Raw genomic sequence first — 17,580 nt, forward strand, 5'->3', positions numbered from 1 at the left:
AATTTGATTCTTCTCATTCGTCCTGCCATACATTGAAACTTTTCCAATGTTTCAGAATTATACTTAAACTTGTAAGCACAACCATATTTACTAAACTTTAGTAAATCATGACGAATAGCCTTATCGTTCTTTGTGGTGGACCTGATTAGCGCACAACCAAGTGTACCCGATCTCCTAGTCCTTCACTTGACTCACATATACATGTGAACAAGGAATTAGTCTTAATTTCCCAAAGATGAAAATTCTCATTCATCATACAATACAAGTTGCATGATTCCAAGTTTTTATCCAACTGAAACTTGGGTGATGAGAATCTTTCCTTATTTGGTAAATTATTACACTACCACAAACGAAAGAATCAAATCTATTTTCCAATATTGATATCAATGGAATCATATAAACAACAATTTTTCACAAATCTCATTGTAAGGATACTTAAAATAAATAAAAAAATTAAAATTTTCCTTTTGTTTTAAAATTGCGGAAAAACTTATCCTTACAATGCAAAAAAAACTATGTTGTTATCTATTCCTAAGCAATCTATCATAACTCTTAAGTAGCAGCTCAAAATTCTGATCTTCGAATCATGCGATCGAAATTCATCTTCGCGGTCAGATTCAACATACTCTTCTTCTAAGCTTCCTCTCCTTTTTCGATTCTACAAAACATCAAAATGCGACCTAGTCACATCATGTAATAAGAATCTCCAAATAGGAACTTAATAGAGTTAGATAGTGGACTTTACCTGAAGCATAGTCAAATTTTTGACTTTTACCATCCTAGTGAACTTTCAGGTAAATAAGGCAGCTTCGCAACCAATGCCCCTTCTTTTGGCAATAGAAACATATGGACTCTTTACTAATGGTACACGATACTATCTCAGACTTAGTCTCTCTATCTTTACAAGAACTTGTGGGTTAGGGAGAATAATTGGAGTAGGTGGTGGAAGTGAAGTATGATTTCCAGTCCCATTAATGCACAACAAAGGGATTAATCTTTCACCTTGATCGCCATTTGGGATATCATATTCATTAGGAAAACTTTATCCAAAAGGATAAGGAAGACCATAGTTGTCACAGCTAGACACCTATGAGGGAGAAATTCAAGTTTGGTTTATTTAAGTCCTTAATATAACACCTAATTTGAAATATTAAGGCTAGGACCCAACACAATATTTTATAACTTGGAAGAGGGATGTCGTAATCCAAGCTACAAAATATTTGAAGGTAGGTAAATGACGATTTACCAATTTCCACCATGGAAAACGAATTTAACTTTAGGTTTTAAATGAATTGAAACTCCTAAATCTTTTGAGATTCATTGAACTATTCAATGGCATGTTTAAATCTCGATTGTGCCCTTCAAGTTTGTGACTGGGATGTCGAGGATCACAAACAAGGAGTGAATAAACATGCAAATTGACTTGGTATACTTAATGTTACAACCATCTAATCAATGTGCCGGTTAACCACACACACTCCATTGATCTATGATTAACATCAAGCTACACTTTGCCACACATTGTCAGTCCCAGATTAGTGTGCCGGTTAACCACACACGATCCACTAACGACTTAACAAGGTGCAAAGTGCAATTTCATGGGTTAGCACCAAATTCATATTTTCCTAAAGTAACTAAGATTGGGAATTTAATAAAGTGTAGTTACTTTATATTTATCATTATACTTTTAATGAAGAGAGAATTAATGTCCTGTCCTACCCGTTCGGCTAACGACCCTCCACCAGTCAAGGAGGCGGTGGGTGAGAGTGGACACCCATTAAACTGCCATTTTATAGGCAGTAACCTTATACCCCCCCTTATAGTCCGGCTTCGTGAATGAGGCCTACTAACGGTAAGACTGACTTACTCTTATACGTATATATAAATATTAAACCTATAATATTATAATAGTATAAGGGTTGAATTTTAACTTTTTAAATTCTAAGGGTTGGAATTAAAGTATACATGGGGGTAACTTTACAAATTTCAAAACTTGAGGGCAAGTTTTGAACAATTCAAAAACTTTTGGTTTTCATAACTTATGAGTTTAATATGGTTTTTATGGAAGACTTTTCAAGTTCCATAACTTGAAGACAAGTTATGGAAGACATAAAAAACATTTTATGATGACATTAAAAATAGTGACTCTTCCATTTTCATAACCTATGAGACTTAATGTGCTTTTAAATGAAAAACGCTTCATATTCCATAACTTGAGGACAAGTTATGGAGTCATAAAAACCATTAAGATCAATTATTCCAATTAACACAATAATTAAATAATTTTTCTATGAATAAGATCAAACTCATAAGCAAAGATAATTCATATCAACAATTTTCAAGAACTTAGCTAATCATATAAACTAATACAAATCTTGAAACTTTGACAATTATCTTGGTTTTGGATGCACAAAATCATTACCATAGAAACAAAATCAAATTTTATGAACTAAAACATTTTGTGGTAAAGATTCTAATCCAAAACAGGCTAAAAAGTCGAAAATTCTACTGTCTGGACAACCAACTCGTCAAGTTGCTTACTGCACTCGACGAGTTCAAGGTCGTCTTCAACCAACTCGGCGAGTCACTCAGTGGACTCGACGATTTCACTGGGCAGAAGGCAAAGTTTTCGATTTTCTTGCATTGAAAACTTATAAAACATCAAGTATAATAGAAAACAACCCATGACTTTGATACCACTGTTGGGTTTTGAATAGTACAACATCATATGGTGCACATACAACCCTAAATGCCTTGGATCTATGTTTTCTCTAATTATACATGTAATGATATTTCCAAAGCATTAAGCTTATAACTAGCATGCAATTGACATAAACATTATGAAATATTAGTTAGGATGACATACCTTTTATGTAGCTTGAAACCTTGTTGTATTTGGCCTTAAGAGCTTAGCACCAAAAGTATGAATGCCTCAAATGGCTCACAACTCACCTAGGACAAAGGTGGCTCTTGAGAGAGAATCTTCATGCACCAAAAACACCTCATAAACTCCAAGAATATGTGTGTAGATGTTTTTTGGCTAAGGAGTATATATTTATATGTTGGATCAGGGTCATGGGTATAACCCAAATCCATACCCATGGGTTCTATGATCCAAAGTTCATGTGGCCCAACTCTTTATGTGTCCATTACATAAACTTGGTCCAACATGGATCATAAGCCCAACACATATAATTATAACTAATTACCATAATTAGTCCCCATAGATTTAATTAGTCTCTTTTGATCACTAAATTAATTCAAAATTAATTCTTGATCAATACTAATTAAAACATATGATTTCATATTAATATTCGAATTCCGGGTTGTATACTGTTATGCGAAATCTTAGAATAATCATAACTTTCTCATCCGAAGTCAGATTTTGACGTTCTTTTTATGCACGCTCTCGGTTTAACATATACTACAACTTTCATTTAGATATATAAGGCTAAAAAGTAGTTTATCAAAAATTCACTTTTTACGATTCTCGGTGTCGTGTCGGTTTTGCCGTAAAACTTCGATAGGTCATAACTTCTTCGTTATAACTCGGATTTCGACATTCTTTATATGTACGGAACCTTTGTGACATATAATATAACTTGGTTAAGATTATTTATTTTAAATATTCTTCTATCAAAAAGTCATTTTTGATGCTCATTGTCTCTAAATTGATTAGCCCGAATCTGCGGGCGTTCCAATTATCTCCCTCTTAGGATGATTACGTCCCAGAATCATCAACAAAATAGGACTTGTATAATGACTCCATACGTTATCTCTTCATCCTAGGTAATAATCGTAACTTCTATGTTTCTTCAAATGAATATCTACCTCTTGGACTTTTTATTACATACGGTGCTCGGTCTTGCACCCGCTCTTTATCTCATGTTGGACTTTCGATCGTGACCTGTAAGTCATAATCTTTATCCTTATTGGAGACTCCTTCTTCTTCTTAACAAACTTAAGATAAGTTCTTTCCTTCGATTACCATAATAGACCGATGGCTCATGTTCTAATGGTCTCTCATCGTATGATGCAATGCTTAGACTTATGTCTTTTAGAGTCAAATTCCAGACTTGAAGACAAATTCCTTAATGATCTAATGTGATATAATCACATTCTAACATGTAGCACTTCTAGCTACAAGCTCTTACAACGATCGTGATACTTCTATTGATCGTTTCGATTATCTTTCACTTCAACTGTCTGACTTAAGTCAGGTGCTACATCGTTCTCTGAACCAGGTAACATACTTATCTTAGTCGGACTCAATTTCACAAGACCACTAGGGTCGGAATAACAATCATCTTCTTAGTCATTACCGAAACAATGGTAATGACATACACAAACAAAACAGAATCAATTACTAGCTTCTTGGTAACCATGTGTGTCACACCCCAAAACCGGAACGGCGGAAACGTTCGGGGGTGGAGGACGTCATGTTCAGTATCACAACAATGCAAAGTAGTAAACAAGCAACAACATCATCCATTGCATTAATAATATAATTTCATACAAGTGTATTCTGTCAAGTTATATAGACACCAAAAATATACATCAAAATAAAAGATGAGTCTTGAACGAGCTCCATCTTCTCAAAACCTGGCACCGGTACCTGTCTACTGGTGACCTAAGAAAACAAGTTATTTTGAAAGAGTTTATCAACTTTAAAGCTGGTGAGATCATAAGTATATTAGTGTCTGTATTTGTATGAAAGTGTTTGTAAGTCTGTATTTGTATAAGTTTGTAAAAGTTTGTAATTGTTTGAACTCTCCTAGAAAACCCTATGTTTCCTACTAAAAGTAGCCTTCTACCAAGGCATCTAGTATCTGTGTGTGTCTCTTGTAAGAGTGTGTATTTTCCCAAATCTGACTATCATTAACTAAAAATATAGTTTTTACATTATTGTTTATTGTGTGAATATCACAAAGTAAATGTAATGGGAAAATGAAATAGTACTGTAGTGTTGTATTAAGTAACTACTGTTGTACTAACTATTTTAAACCAATTGTTATTTAAAGTACCATGTGATCGGCCTGTATCCTGCTACCGACTCTATAGAAAAACGACGATGTAAGACGTCGTAAGAAATGACGTTTGGCACCCGTAGACTTGCAAGTCCTACTGTAGCGAGCAGCAAGGTGTAGGATAGTCAATCCAGTATAGATCTATACACAAACTCATACGCTCCCCACTTAAGGAGATTCTGGATACAAAAACGGTCATGACAGGTAGTGCCATGCCCCATTTAGTGGCTCACATAAATGTAATAATGTTCTAGTATATGTATGTGCTAGCTGTATTGTGTGTTCTCTCCCTGTCTAGCATGTATGTTTGTTTCTCATCATAGTATTCTATTGTTTGTTTCTCATCATAGTATCTATTGTTTGTTTCTCATCATAGTATCTATTGTTTGTTTCTCGTCATAGTATCTATTGTTTGTTTGTTATGACTCATGTATGAACTGACTCATTGTATGTTTCATTGTTCTAGTAATAGTATTAGTATCTCCCAAAACTATACCTATTATAGTTTACTAGTAATGTTGTTCGAATGAATGAACATGTGTGTATACCTTTGCTACCCAAAGGTATTGAACTGAATGAAAGAAGGAACCTTTGTATCTATATACATATACATAATATATAACTAGGATTCAAACGACCTTCGGAAAAATAACCGGAACACCCTAACTCCACAACCAAACAAGGAACAGGAAATAAGGTAAGCTATCAGTCTTAAGTCCTTTCAACCCTACTTATATAACTATATCTATATAGATACACTTTTAACAGAATATAAGTTTAAAAGAGTTTAAGTAAAAGTATTTCACATGTAAAAGAGTTTGATAAAAGCATTTGGTATGTAAAAGAGTTTGTAAAACAGTTTGAAGTAAAACAGTTTGGTAACACAGTTTGAAAAGTAAGAAATCCATTTGTTTGGTAGTTATTAATCACATGTGATTGATATAATAACTATAATAGTTCAACTTGTATTCCCCTCCCCCCATAAAAGCATTTAAAAACATTTAAAAGGTTAATTAAGGGGTATAAACTCACCTGTAGTGAGTGGTTTGGATGAACGGAATGTATAGGATGCTAAGTGTCAAGTGAAGACTTGAACACACACAAGGATCCTAGTTAACATATAATAACACATATATGTATCCAATTAGTCTTTAAACAACTAATTAACAAGGTTAAGACATCCTAGGACATGCAAAACACCTTATTTAAGTGTTATAACTATTAAGGATTGCATCTAAGGGTGGTAGGACATTGCTATTGAGTTTGGGGTCCAAGGGTAAACTCCTTTGGAGTTTACGGTTTTGTGACCATAACCCCTTGAGTTTACGGTCGTAAACCCATGCGTTTACGGCCATAAACTCATGGTACTTTGACTATTTTGTGTTTTGAAGCCTTAAAGGTCATAAGAGGCATTCCTACTTCATGTTTAAGCCTTAGGAAGTGATTAGGGCACCATTTCACTCCTTTATGGAGTTTACGGTCCTTGGACCACTTTTCTTTGGGTTTACGGCCGTAAACCCAAATGATAGAAGTACTTACTAGGTAGAAGCTTGAAAAAGTGCTAAAAGTCCAAGAACACTAGTGTGTGTTCTTGGTGTTCTTGGTGGAACTTGAAGATCTACACTTTTGGAATGATTTCACGGATGGAATCATGTAAGATCACTAGATTAAGTAAGATATCAACTTTTTAGGGATAGAAACACTTACAAAGTTGAAGATCTTGAAGAAAAGTCGGATGATACTTGAGAGAGAAATGGGTTTTGGATCTTGAAAATGTGAAAAGTGGTAAATAATGACTAAGTGTCATATTTATACCCCCTTTTAGGGTTTACGGCCGTAAACACCTTTGTTTAGGCCGTAAACTCCAAACTCTTGGAGTTTTGGGACTTTATTGTTGCACAATAAACCCTAGGGCATCCTCTCTCCTGTTATCTCCTGAAGTACTAACTTTAAAACACTCAAACTTATTCCAAAAAGCTTGAAAGTTAGCAGAAACTGATCTGACTTCTATTGAATTGAATGGTTGTACAGAATAGAAATTTCGGGTTGTCACATCATCCCCCCGTTAGAAGGAATTTCGTCCCGAAATTAGAATTTAAGCAAATAAGTAGTTACAAATAACTAAGTAAAAAGACAAGGATATTTCAGTTTCATCTGATCCTCTCGCTCCCAAGTGAATTCAGGTCCTCGCTTGGCGTTCCAGCGAACCTTCACTATCGGGATACGGCTTTGTTTCGTTTGCTTGACCTCCCGGTCCATGATCTCTACAGGTTCTTCCACGAAGTTGAGGCTCTTGTTGATCTCGATCTCGTCGAGTGGGATTACAAGAGTCTCGTCGGACATACACTTTTTCAAGTTCGATACGTGGAAAGTAGAATGTACGTTACTGAGTTCGCGTGGTAAGTTAAGTTTGTAAGCTACAGGGCCGATTCTTGCTAGAATCTCGAAAGGCCCTATGTACCTTGGGTTCAGCTTTCCACGCTTTCCAAAGCGTATTAAGCCCTTCCAGGGTGAGACCTTCAATAGAACACGGTCGCCTACCTGGAATTCCAACGGTTTCCTTCGTTTATCAGCGTAGCTTTTCTGTCGGTCTCTAGAGGCTTTCAATCGTTCACGGATCTGAACGATCTTCTCTGTCGTTTCCCGAATGATCTCCGGACCTGTGAGAGTGCTTTCAGGAACTCGTCCTTTAGCTAACCGGGTATCACCCACCTCAGCCCAGCACAGAGGGGATCTGCACTTTCGGCCATAGAGGGCCTCGAATGGAGCAGCCTTTATGCTCGTGTGATAACTGTTGTTGTAGGAAAATTCGACAAGGGGTAAATGAGTATCCCATGCTTTCCCAAAGTCGATCACACAGGCTCGCAACATATCTTCCAAGGTTTGGATAGTCCTCTCACTTTGCCCGTCGGTCTGTGGATGGTAGGCTGTAGTCATGTCCAGCCTAGTTCCTAGGGAACTTTGTAGCGACTGCCAGAACCTCGAAGTGAATCTACTATCTCTGTCTGAGATAATGGATATGGGAACACCGTGCAGTCGTACAATCTCCCTAATGTAAGTTCTTGTAAGCTTCTCCATCTTGTCTGTTTCCTTGATAGGCAGGAAGTGTGCGGACTTGGTCAATCTATCGACGATGACCCATATGGTATCAAGTCCACCCATTGTCTTGGGCAACTTGGTTATGAAGTCCATAGTGATCCGCTCCCACTTCCATTCCGGTATCTCTGGCTGTTGAAGTAGACCGGAGGGTTTCTGGTATTCGACCTTGACCTTTGCACAAGTAAGACATTTACTCACAAAGGTAGCAATCTCTGCTTTCATGTTAGGCCACCAGTATAACTTTTTGAGATCCAGATACATCTTATCTGAACCTGGGTGGACGGAATAACGAGTGTTGTGCGCCTCGTTCATGACCAAGTCTCTGAAACCACCGTGTTTCGGGGTCCAGATCCGATCCATGAGAAAATAAGCTCCGCCACCCTTAACTTCCAAGTTCTTATCCATCCCCCTCAGGGATTCACCCGCCACATTCTCAGGTTTCAAAGCGTCGAGCTGAGCCTCCTTAATTTGCGTGGACAAGTGTGAATGGATAGTTATAGTCAATGACTTGACTCTACGACCAGAATATTCTTTCCGGCTTTGGGCGTCAGCTACTACGCTGGCTTTACCCGGATGATAACGAATTTCGCATTCGTAATCACTGAGTAGCTCGACCCACCGTCGTTGTCTCATGTTGAGCTCCTTCTGGTCGAATATACGTTGTAGGCTTTTGTGGTCTGTAAAGATAGTGCTTTTTGTACCGTACAAGTAGTGTCTCCAGATCTTCAGATCAAACACAACTGCTCCTAGCTCAAGATCGTGGGTGGTAGTTGACCTCATGTGTCTTCAGCTGTCTCGAGGCATAGGCGATGACCTTACCTCGTTGCATCAGAACACATCCGAGCCCTTGATTTGACGCATCGCAGTAAACAACGAAGTCTTCTATCCCTTCGGGGAGGGATAGTATTGGTGCGGTGCACAAGGCTCGTTTGAGAGTTTGGAACGCTCTCTCCTGCTTCTCTTCCCAGTCAAAGGCTACGCCTTTCTGGGTCAGTGTTGTAAGAGGTTTCGCGATGCGGGAGAAGTTCTGAATGAACCTGCGATAATAGCCAGCGAGGCCTAGAAATTGACGAATTTCTGTAGGCGTCTTCGGTGCTGAGCAGCTCTCAATTGCCTTGATTTTGGAAGGGTCCACGTGTATTCCCTCTTCGCTAACCACGTGCCCTAAGAATTCGAATCTTCGGATCCAAAATTCGCATTTCGAGAATTTCGCATAGAGCTTCTCCGAACGCAGCGTTTCTAGGACTTGACGTAGATGTTGACTATGCTCCTCCTTACTACGAGAATAGATAAGTATGTCATCGATGAAGACGATGACGAACTGATCCAAGTATGGACGACACACCCTATTCATTAAATCCATGAATACAGCAGGCGTGTTTGTTAATCCGAACGGCATCACTACGAATTCGTAGTGCCCATAATGAGTTCGGAAGGCTGTCTTCGGAACATCCTCCCCTAGCACTCGTAGTTGGTGATATCCAGATCTTAAGTCGATTTTTGAAAAGAAATTCGCCCCTTGAAGTTGGTCAAATAAATCGTCAATACGAACCAAAGGATAACGATTTTTGATGGTCAGTTTGTTGAGCTCCCTGTAGTCGATGCACATACGAAACGATCCGTCTTTCTTCTTGACGAACAAGACTGGAGCTCCCCCAGGGTGAGAAGCTTGGTCTTATAAAGCCCTTGCTGAGCAGTTCGTTAAGTTGACAGGATAGTTCTTGCATCTCTGCAGGTGCTAGACGATAGGGCGATTTGGCTACGGGGGTAGCCCCTGGAACCAAGTCGATTCTGAACTCGACTTGACGTTGCGGAGGTAATCCTGGGAGTTCTTCCGGAAAGATGTCGGGAAAGTCGCGTACTAATGGAATGTTCTGAATGTCTTTCGTTTCTTGGCTCACATCGACCACATGAGCAAGGAATGCGCGACATTCCTTTCGCAAGAATTTCTGAGCTTGAATGCTCGAGATGATACGAAGGTTCGTGTCGGGTTTGTCGCCATAAACTACTAGGGTTTCGCCAGACGGCAGATTAAGGCGTACAACCTTTTCATAACACATGATGTCGGCACGATGAGGGCTCAACCAATCCATGCCGATAATGACGTCGAAACTTTTTATTGGGACCGGCATGAGGTCGATCGAAAAAGAATGGCTATCTAGAGTTAGGGTACACCTTATGAATATACTGCTAGTGCTTTCTGTCTTTCCATTAGCCATTTCTACAGTGAACGGTTCTTTAAGTGCTCGTGATTTTTGCTTAAGTAAATGAGCAAATTTTTGGTTCACGAAGCTCCTCTCCGCTCCACTATCAAACAGTATGCATGCATAAGAGTTATCGAGGAGAAACGTACCAGTGACCACTGTGGGGTCGGCAACCGCTTCCTCGTGGCCTATGGCCAGAACTCTTCCCACTCTACCGGCATTCCCTGCCTTAGGGCAGTCCCTCTTGTAGTGGCCCACCTCGCCACAACCGTAGCAAGCTTGGCCCACTCCTGCGCCGGGGACTTGGTTGATTGGCCTCGCCGGAGCTTTGCAGAAACGGGCAGTGTGCCCCTTTCTGTTGCAGTTCAAACACTGCATTTCCCGGCAGGCTCCTACGTGTGGAAGTTGCATTTGTTGCACTTGGGCAAACTTCCGGCGTACTGCTTTACCGGAGCAGCAGTAGTGGCAGGTGTTATCGCAGCATGTACTGCCACGATCTGCTGCTTTTTGGCAGCCTTCTTCTTCTTTTTGTCATCCCAGAACTTCCGCTTGGAATCAACGGTTCTGGCGGGTTCTGAGATGGCCAGGGTTGTTGTTGTGGCCAGGGTACGAACCCCGTGATCTATAAGCCACTGTGCCAATCGCTTGGCACTATCAAATGTAGTAGGGTTTGAAGCCAAAACATTTCCCTGGAATGGAGGCACCAGCCCCCATATGTATCTTTCAATCTTCTTTCCCTATGTATGAACCATGTTGGGACAGAGGGCCACCAGTTCACAGAACCTAGCGGTGTAGGAGACTATGTCGGAGCCCTTCATGGTTAGGCTCCACAGTTCCTCTTCTAGCTTTTGTATTTCGCCCCTCGGGCAGTACTCCTCAATCATCAGTTCTCTCAGAGCTTCCCAGCCCATAGCATTAGCTACTATTAGGGATAGTGACTTAACATGGCTATTCCACCATGTCAGGGCTTTGTCTTCAAAGGTGCAAGCAGGGAACTTGACCTTGCTCCCCTCTGGACAGGAGCAGATTTCGAAAACCGATTTGGTCTTCTCGAACCATTGCGAAAGGGCAATGACTCCGCCAGTCCCTCTAAAGGACTTGGGCTTGCAGTTGGTGAAGTCCTTGTAAGAGCACTCTCTCAAGCGCACGGGAATTTCACCATGAGTAGATAGGACATGAGTTCCTTCCCCAGTGGAACCCGAAGAATGATATTGTGCCATGGCTGTAGCCACAGCCGCAGCTACAACAACATTTAGAGCTGCCGTATCGAATTGAGGAGCAGGTGGTGTCGGTGCGGGAGGATCGCGTCTTGTTGATTTACGTGGAGGCATCTTTTAACTATAAGTTTACAAAGATGAAGATATTGATAAGGATTTAATAGTAAAATTGATGAGAATGACTCATGGACTAACTCTCCATAGCCCAACAGCACAATTGGATAACACGATTGAATGAAGATCTTGTACTAGCAGGTGATAGCAATTGGATAATAATTTCCATGAGATTAGATATCTGTCAATAATACTGGAATTACAGATGTAATGAGTTCGGGAAAAAATGACCTAGAAGTAGGTCTTACATCAACCAAGATGGAAAATTTTGACAGAACGACGACCTAATCAAGACCTAACAGGTCTAAGATTTACAAAGATAGGAAATTAGACTAGAGTTTTTACACAAACTAGGTTATATCCAAAAGAGAAGTCGATGAGACTCTATCGGCGACGAGAACTACTAGAGTGAGTCCTTGAATCCGATAGAAGACGTCCTATGTCCCTCATACGCCTTTCAGACCTTGCCTGCTGAGCTCGAAGTTCCCTGACTTCAGCTTGGGTTTCAGCAAGTTCCCTCTGTAGAACTGCATTGCGGACCTGAGTCCTTTCATGAGCAGACTCTAGCTGGCGAATGCAGACTGTGTTAATGCCAGAGTTGGCGTCAATCTCCACTACCCGGTCAATAGTCGCTCGACCTTGCCCGGTGTTCCGAGCAATCCTACAAACCATGATGGGTAGGACCCTGTCAGCTGAACCTCCCTCAGTGAGGTTGTAGAAGCTTCTGTCTCCATTGTAGGGAATGGGTTGACCCTGTTCCTAACTCCATCTATTCAAGTTTGTGGCCCACAGAGGAGTGGGTCCTTGAAATGTTGGACGAGGATTCAGGTTTGGGTCCTGAGCAGCTGGGGGTAGGTTGTTGACTTTTGGCTCTGAGTCAGAATCCTTAGAAAAGCCTTCAGCTTCGTGATCATCCAATAGGATTGGGTGATCATCTTCTGGATCTTCTCCTAGCCATCCTGCATTGTCGTGGTTGGGGTAGTACGGGTCTCCGGGAAGATGGAATCCAGCCATGATATCTATGCGAGAAAAAAGGTAAAGAAATATCTAAATAGACGCACTAATTAGATAATTATAAGATGATCTTTATCATTTACTTCAACATTTGCGTAGTGCATACCAGTCATATGTAACCAAGACAGGATAGACCTTCGAATAAGTGACCCTAACTCTAAGCCCACAACCAAACAAGGAACAAGAAGTAAAGCAAAGATCACAGATTCTAAGTCTATGATATCCTAGATACATATAACCTTAGCGTATCCACTCAGCAACTATTAATATACTAATAAAGACCTTTAGTTCTCAGATAAGTAATTAAAGTAACACAAAATACTCCTATAGTATTTTAAGTTTATGTTCTGTTCTACTGTTCTCATTGTAGTAGTGTTGGTAAGTTTTTAGACTTGTTGCAACCTCACAACCACACTTAGGCACATGCTAATCACTCCTCGGATAATGTAGTTGATCAGGCTACATCTTCCCAGGGTTGACCATATGTCTCTAAGTCTACTTGTGCTGCCTAACAATCGTAATACTTTTGTTCTGTCCTTGTGACACTGATTTTAGTATGAATGCAGGTATGTATACTTGGTTAAATATTTTATTATTTAAAAGTATAAACTCTTTATCAGAGTATTTTAATCCCGTTGTGTTTATAGTTCGTATATCTTTTATGGGTTGATACACTCGATTCACTATAAACAATGCTCTGATATCAATCTGTCACACCCCCAAAACCGGAACGGCGGAAACGTTCGGGGGTGGAGGACGTCATGTTCAGTATCACAACAATGCAAAGTAGTAAACAAGCAACAACATCATCCATTGCATTAATAATATAATTTCATACAAGTGTGTTCTGTCAAGTTATATAGACACCAAAAATATACATCAAAATAAAAGATGAGTCTTGAACGAGCTCCATCTTCTCAAAACCTGGCACCGGTACCTGTCTACTGGTGACCTGAGAAAACAAGTTATTTTGAAAGAGTTTATCAGCTTTAAAGTTGGTGAGATCATAAGTATATTAGTGTCTGTATTTGTATGAAAGTGTTTGTAAGTCTGTATTTATATAAGTTTGTAAAAGTTTGTAATTATTTGAACTCTCCTAGAAAACCCTATGTTTCCTACTAAAAGTAGCCTTCTACCAAGGCATCTAGTATCTGTGTGTGTCTCTTGTAAGAGTGTGTATTTTCCCAAATCTGACTATCATTAACCAAAAATATAGTTTTTACATTATTGTTTATTGTGTGAATATCACAAAGTAAATGTAATGGGAAAATGAAATAGTACTATAGTGTTGTATTAAGTAACTACTGCTGTACTAACTACTTTAAACCAATTGTTATTTAAAGTACCATGTGATCGGCCTGTATCCTGCTACCGACTCTATAGAAAAACGACGATGTAAGACGTCGTAATAAATGACGTTTGGCACCCGTAGACTTGCAAGTCCCACTGTAGCGAGCAACAAGGTGTAGGATAGTCAATCCAGTATAGATCTATACACAAACTCATACGCTCCCCACTTAAGGAGATTCTGGATACAAAAACGGTCATGACAGGTAGTGCCATGCCCCGTTTAGTGGCTCACAAAAATGTAATAATGTTCTAGTATATGTATGTGCTAGCTGTATTGTGTGTTCTCTCCCTGTCTAGCATGTATGTTTGTTTCTCATCATAGTATTCTATTGTTTGTTTCTCATCATAGTATCTATTGTTTGTTTCTCATCATAGTATCTATTGTTTGTTTCTCATCATAGTATATATTGTTTGTTTGTTATGACTCATGTATGAACTGACTCATTGTATGTTTCATTGTTCTAGTAATAGTATTAGTATCTCCCTAAACTATACCTATTATAGTTTACTAGTAATGTTGTTCGAATGAATGAACATGTGTGTATACCTTTGCTACCCAAAGGTATTGAACTGAATGAAAGAAGGAACCTTTGTATCTATATACATATACATAATATATAACTTGGATTCAAACGACCTTCAGACAAATAACCGGAACACCCTAAGTCCACAACCAAACAAGGAACAGGAAATAAGGTAAGCTATCAGTCCTAAGTCCTTTCAACCCTACTTATATAACTATATCTATATAGATACACTTTTAACAGAATATAAGTTTAAAAGAGTTTAAGTAAAAGTATTTAAAATGTAAAAGAGTTTGATAAAAGCATTTGGTATGTAAAAGAGTTTGTAAAACAGTTTGAAGTAAAACAGTTTGGTAACACAGTTTGAAAAGTAAGAAATCCATTTGTTTGGTAGTTATTAATCACATGTGATTGATATAATAACTATAATAGTTCAACTTGTATTCCCCCCATAAAAGCATTTAAAAAAATTTAAAAGGTTAATTAAGGGGTATGAACTCACCTGTAGTGAGTGGTTTGGATGAACGGAATGTATAGGATGCTAAGTGTCAAGTGAAGACTTGAACACACACAAGGATCCTAGTTAACATATAATAACACATATATGTATCCAATTAGTCTTTAAACAACTAATTAACAAGGTTAAGACATCCTAGGACATGCAAAACACCTTATTTAAGTGTTATAAGTACTAAGGATTGCATCTAAGGGTGGTAGGACATTGCTATTGAGTTTGGGGTCCAAGGGTAAACTCCTTTGTAGTTTACGGTTTTGTGACCATAACCCCTTGAGTTTACGGTCGTAAACCCATGCGTTTACGGCCGTAAACTCATGGTACTTTGACCATTTTGTGTTTTGAAGCCTTAAAGGTCATAAGAGGCATTCCTACTTCATGTTTAAGCCTTAGGAAGTGATTAGGGCACCATTTCACTCCTTTATGGAGTTTACGGTCCTTGGACCACTTTTCTTTGGGTTTACGGCCGTAAACCCAAATGATTTATGGTCTTTTTGTTGTTTTGAGTTCCTAGCACATCAAGGAAGGGGTCTAGACTAGTTTCCAAGGCTTGGTAAGGGACTAGGGCCACTTTGGCCCCTTTGTTAGGGTTTACGGTCCAAGGTGTTCTTGGACCGTAAACACCTTTGATCCTTTGATTCTTGGGTGTTTTCTTGATGATTAGAAGTGTAACAAGTCTTATAATACACTAGGATAGAAGTAGTTACTAGGTAGAAGCTTGAAAAGGTGCTAAAAGTCCAAGAACACTAGTGTGTGTTCTTGGTGTTCTGGGGGGAACTTGAAGATCTACACTTTTGGAATGATTTCACGGATGGAATCATGTAAGATCACTAGATTAAGTAAGATATCAACTTTTTAGGGATAGAAACACTTACAAAGTTGAAGATCTTGAAGAAAAGTCGAATGATACTTGAGAAAGAAATGGGTTTTGGATCTTGAAAATGTGAAAAGTGGTAAATAATGACTAAGTGTCATATTTATACCCCCTTTTAGGGTTTACGGCCGTAAACACCTTTGTTTAGGCCGTAAACTCCAAACTCTTGGAGTTTTGGGACTTTATTGTTGCACAATAAACCCTAGGGCATCCTCTCTCCTGTTATCTCCTGAAGTACTAACTTTAAAACACTCAAACTTATTCCAAAAAGCTTGAAAGTTAGCAGAAACTGATCTGACTTCTATTGAATTGAATGGTTGTACAGAATAGAAATTTCGGGTTGTCACAATGTGACTTTCCCTGATCCAAGTGCGAGTCTTGTGCTTCCGGTAGTATAGGCCTCTACTAACATTCACACCTACTCATACTCGTCCCAAGTATTGTCTCACAATTTTTCCAAGTCACCATACAAGAAAATCACATAACAACTTAACACACCAGATAACAAAACCAAGTTTTATATTACTTCTTGAAACGATTACACAGATGTTCAAGTTTTACCTATACTATGCCTCTAATAGGCTACACCACGTGGTACTATCTACATGGCTACTTCATATCTTGATCTTCAAATATAAAGTCCTTACTTCTAATTCCTTGCTGTGCTATTTGCTTCATCGAGGATCATGTGGAATACCCTTGGCTTTGGTGGTGCATCTGGCCTTGCTGCTTCATTTTTCCTCGGGCAGTCTCTAGACATGTGCCCTTTGTCTCTGCATTCGTAGCATACTTTATCATTATGTGCACAATCCTTGGAATAGTGACCGATCCTTCCACACTTGTAACAAGTTACTTTTTCGTTGCATCTCCTATATTGTTTCTTCTTGCACTTATCACACCATCTCGCTTCTCCTCTTCCTCCTCCTCCAAACTTCGAGAGTTTTATCTCCTTGTTGGACCTTGAAGATCCTTCAAACTTCCTCTTTTCTCCTGCCTTGTCTTTTTCTAGGCCCCTTTCTCTTATCTGGGTCTCTACATTCTTAGCAGCTCTAACGGCTGTTTTCAAGGTAGTTGCTATTTTGACCGTTAGGCCAAAGTCTGTGGGTAGTCCGTTAGCAAACCTATCTACCTTGGAGAGTTCAGTAGGCACCAAGTAGGGGAATAGATTCATCCTTTCGGTGAATGCGGTGGCATACTCATCAACACTCATCTTCCTTTTCTTCAGGTTCTGAAATTCGTTGTTTAGGTCTATCAGATCTATCTCTGAGCAGTATTTCATTTTCAACTGCTACATGAATGCTTCCCAAGATATTTGCATGGCTTCTCCTCGTGGCATTGTATCTGCCAACAACTTCCACCAACTTCCACCAACTTAGCACTCTGGTCTTTAGTTATCTGACTGCAAAGACGGTCTTTTGCTTATCGTTGCAGTTGCAGCTCTCAAATACCATCTCCATCTCGGAGATCCAGTCCATAATTTCCACTGGTTTTGGGCTTCCAGAGAGACTTGGTGGTTTGGCACCCAAGAAGTTCTTATACATGCGCCCATCTTTGTCAATCTTTATGTCCGGGTCGTTTCTCCTGACCACTCGGGGTCCAACGTGACTCATAGTACGACTGTAATTTCCCTCCTCCGACAGTTC

Source organism: Lactuca virosa, chromosome 6 (genome assembly GCF_052849685.1).
Source record: "Lactuca virosa cultivar CGN04683 chromosome 6, Lactuca_virosa_CGN04683_v6, whole genome shotgun sequence".
Taxonomy (NCBI): domain Eukaryota; kingdom Viridiplantae; phylum Streptophyta; class Magnoliopsida; order Asterales; family Asteraceae; genus Lactuca; species Lactuca virosa.